This window comes from Lissotriton helveticus, chromosome 10 (genome assembly GCF_964261635.1).
Source record: "Lissotriton helveticus chromosome 10, aLisHel1.1, whole genome shotgun sequence".
Taxonomy (NCBI): Eukaryota; Metazoa; Chordata; class Amphibia; order Caudata; family Salamandridae; genus Lissotriton; species Lissotriton helveticus.
This window is the reverse complement of record NC_136071.1, coordinates 413,402,875-413,407,151: the sequence shown is the minus strand read 5'-3', so window position 1 is coordinate 413,407,151 and position 4,277 is coordinate 413,402,875. Positions and strand designations below refer to the sequence as shown.

Sequence of the window (4,277 nt, the reverse complement as noted above, 5' to 3'; positions counted from 1 at the left end):
TTCGAGCAGTAGCAGACCCCCCCCCCAGCACCTTGAGACCCCTCCGGGTGAGTAGCGCGCTATACAAATGCTATGATTGATTGATTGGCACCCATGCACGCCATGCAGCAAGGCACCCCGGAAGGGGCCCAAGGCAGACCGGTCGCAAGACCCCTTCTCAGGGCTATGCGCACTGGTGGCGTACCTCCGTGGGAGGACCCGGTGAGTGACCATGCTCTGGGCGATCAGGGGTCTGACCTTGTGAGGAGATGAAGGGGAAGCAGAGCTATTCATGCGACAGCCCTGGCGGTGTCCCGGGGAAGCCCTGGGGCGATTGACGATCGAGCGACCCTCAGACAGGAGTAATGCCGGGAGGAACCCGGGGCTGCAAGGTACATTCGAAGTGTCGATGATCAATGTATCCTGCAATTCACACTCATTCTCGCAGCTAGCTGCGTTCTTCGTCGATGCGCAAGCCGAGGGATCCACCACCAAGAGTCACAGGCAACTTCTCCAAAATGTTTGCCCACATGCGGGCGCAGGAGAGGCGGGAAGAAGGGGACGCAGTCCATCCGCTGCCTGTGTGGCGAGACGGCCCGGCGCCCCATTCAAGGCTTCCCACCTTGGGAGTCAGACTGCGCTGTTGGGAGAAAAAAAACATTACTAGGCGCTTGGCCTGGGAGTCCAACGGGTGAGGGAGGGGGCTCCCAGAGTGATGGGAGCAGGCAGCCTCGTACCCGCCGGTCCCTCCTGGGGTAACAGGGAGGGACCGCGTGATTCTTCAAACCCCTCTTCCCGCACGGGACTGAGTCAAAACGGGTACCTGGCAACGAGGGAGGGTCACCCCACCTGGGCCGTCAGCCATCCGTCACCAGGCGGCCCGCGATCAGCCCACCCCACACTCACCAGGGTCAGAGGCACCGGAAGGTAAGAGCTAGGTGGCTCCCCGTCCTGCACACCTCCTACCAAGAGAAGCCGGGGTCCCCTCACAGGCTCTCTGCCCCTTCTCTTCCAGGCTGCCCTGCCACATGAGAAGGGCTGCTCCTCAGTAGCTTGGAACCCGGTCAGGTCGGGACTTTGGCGTGAGAGGGCCCAGCCGGTGCCAGGGCCTTTTCGAGGGAGGGGTGGTACCAGCCCGGGAATGGACTGCCATACGGTTTCCCCCACCACTGGGGGGTCGTGCCGGGTGAGCTTGGGTTCCATCCCAGAGAGGGACAGGGGATGGGGGCCGTCCCTTGTCCCCGGTCTCTTGCGCATCGGTCGTGCCTTCCCCGGGGGGAAGAGGCCCACCAGAGTCCCGGTCCTCACCCTGGAGCCCAATGTGACTGGGGACCGCTCCACCAGCCAGAGCAAGCAAGGGCAAGGCCGGGCCCTGTGCCTATGTTGCGTGCTTGCAGGAGGCAGCCGAGGGCATCGGGCTGGCACCGTCGGTCGATCGGTGCACTCCGCCGTTAATGATCCTTCCGCAGATTCACCTACGGAAACCTTGTTGCGACTTTTACTACCTCTAGATAGTCAAATTTGATTGTCTTCTCGGCGTTCCACCAGGGCCGTTGCCGACCCTGGCAGGGCCAATCCGAGGACCTCACTAAACTATCCAATCAGTAGTAGCGGCGGGCGGTGTGTACAAAAGGCAGGGACTTAAGCAACGTGAGTTTATGACCCGCACTTATTGGGAATTCCTCGTTCATGGGAAATAATTGCAATCCCTATAACGAATGGGTTTCAGCTGGTTACCCGCACCTGTCGGCGAAGGGTAGACACACAATGATCCGTTCAGTGTAGCACACGTGCAGCCCCGGACAGGGTATTGCAGACCTGTTATTGCTCGATCTCGTGTGGCTGAACACCACTTGTCCCTCTAAGAAGTTGGATGCCGACCGCAGGGGTTGCGTAACTAGTTAGCATGGAGGAGTCTCGTTCGTTATCGGAATTAACCAGACAAATTACTCCACCAACTAAGAACAGCCATGCACCACCACCCAGAGAATCGAGAAAGAGCTATCAATCTGTCAATCATTTCCGTGTCCACGTCGGGTGAGGTTTCCCGTTTTCAGTCAAATTAAGCCACAGGCTCCACTCCTGGTGGTGCCCTTCTGTCAATTCCTTTCAGTTTCAGCTTTGCAACCATACTCTCCCGGAACCCAAAGACTTTGGTTTCCCGGAAGCTGCTCGGCGGGTCATGGGAATAACGGATCGCTAGTCGGCATCGTTTGTGGTCGGAACTACAACGGTATCTGATCATCTTTGAGCCTTCGACTTTCCTTCTTGATTAATGAAAACATTCTTGGCAAATGCTTTCGCTTTGGTTCGTCTTGTGCCGGTCCAAGAATTTCACCTCTAGCGGCACAATACGAATGCCTCCGGCCGTCCCTCTTAATCATGGCCCCAGTTCCGAAAAACAACAAAATAGAACTGGAGTCCTATTCCATTATTCCCAGCTGAAGTATTCAGGCAACCAGCCTGCTTTGAACACTCTAATTCTTTCAAAGTAAATGCTTCGGACCCCCAGGACACTCAGTCAAGAGCATTAAGGGGGCGCCAAGAGGCAGGGGCTGGGACAGGCGGTAGCTCGCCTCGTGGCGGACCACCAGCTCGATCCCAAGATCCAACTATGAGCTATTTAACTGCAGCAACTTTAATATGCGCTGTTGGAGCTGGAATTACCTCGGCTGCTGGCCCCCGACTTGCCCTCCAATGGATCCTCGTTAAAGGATTTAAAGTGTACTCATTCCAATTACAGGGCCTCAAAAGAGTCATGTATTGTTATTTTTCATCACTACCTCCCCGAGAGTCGGGAGTGGGTAATTTGCCAGCCTGCTGCCTTCCTTGGATGTGGTGGCCATTTCTCAGGCTTCCTCTCCGGAATAAAACCCTGATTCCCCATTACCCGTGGTCACCATGGTAGGCACAGAAAGTACCATCGAAAGTTGATAGGGCAGACATCCGAATGTGTCGTCGCCGTCACGGGGACCTGCGATCAGCCCGAGGTTATCTAGAGTCACCAAAGTGGCCGGGCGACCCCGGATTGGTCTTGGTCTGATAAATGTTCACATCCAGGGAGGTCAGCGCTCCTCGGCATCTATTAGCTCTAGAATTACCACAGTTATCCAAGTAAGAGATGGAACGATCAAAGGAACCATAACTGATTTAATGAGCCATTCGGAGTTTCACTGTTCCGTCCGTGTATACATACATGTGCATGGCTTAATCTTTGAAACAAGCATATGCTGCTGGCAGGATCAACCAGGTAGCCCTCCCACCCCGCCTGGGTGGGAGGACTCGCTGGAGGGGCGTGGAGAGGTGCGATTGCATGGGCACCAGCAGGCCCAGCCATCTCTCCTGGGAGGGAGAGGCAGGCCGAAGCGCAGCCTGAGCGAGATGCAGGGGTGCCGGAGCCTGGTGGCAAACCCTGCTCGGGGGATGCCGGCTGTGCATCCCTGCCTGTTCCCGGGGTGAGCTGGCTTGTAGAAAAGGCCCATCTGGAAAGGGCTGAGAGGCAGGCAAGCCTCGGGCCCCTGGGGGCCCCATGGTGTGGGCCCAGGTTCTGTCTTCCCCATCTCGGAATCACCAGACCTAACGGAGGTCTGACTGAGCAGGCTCGGAGGAAGAGGACCATCAGGAAGGGGCTGAGAGGCAGGTGTGTACCCATGCCCCGGCGGGCAGGCCCTGGTTCTGCCTTCCCCTGTTTCGGAATCACGAGACCTCATGGAGGTCTGACTGACCCTCTCCCTAGTAATCCAGGGGAAAATGACCCCCTTTCTTGTAATCCATGTACACGAGGTGACAGAGGGGACACAAGGTGCGAAAGTACCCTACCTCCTGGAGCCCTCGCTGGGATCGGGGAGGCCATCTGGTCACCACATAGGAAAGCATTGAACAGATGGCCGATTGGATAGGTGCGACCAGATGGCCGAGGGTATGGGTGTAGGTATGGGCGATTTTTGCAGATTCGCGGTCCGCGAATTCGCACGAAATGGCAAAAAATCAGCGAGTTCGCAGGAAAATCCGCGAACTCGCGGATTTGCACAAACGCGTGTCTGTAACTTTGCCACCGCTCCAAAAGGTGCTGAGGTCCCTTAGTGAGCTGTCCATCATAGTGAGGAAAGGGCGGGAAGACGTTGCATACCCTAGTGTGTGTGTGGCGGGGCCAAACGGGCAGGACTTCTATGCGAGTTCACATGCCTCTTGTTTATAAAGGGTCAGAGACCGATCAGAGCAGCAGATGAGAAGAAAGCAGCCTCCTGGTCACAGGAAGTACATAGGGATTGAACTTGAGAAACTCGTGGATGCAAAGA

General features: G+C 56.5%; 1 non-coding gene and 1 pseudogene across 1 annotated transcript; both read right to left on the bottom strand.

Annotated features, from left to right (window-relative positions):
• Positions 1-325: 325 nt before the first annotated feature.
• LOC144786288 (5.8S ribosomal RNA) lies at positions 326-479 on the bottom strand. The gene has a single exon (XR_013602112.1). It is a non-coding gene; the product is annotated as a 5.8S ribosomal RNA (ribosomal RNA).
• Positions 480-1,431: 952 nt separating this feature from the next.
• On the bottom strand, positions 1,432-3,232 carry LOC144786407 (18S ribosomal RNA; annotated as a pseudogene).
• Between the last annotated feature and the right edge of the window lie 1,045 nt (positions 3,233-4,277).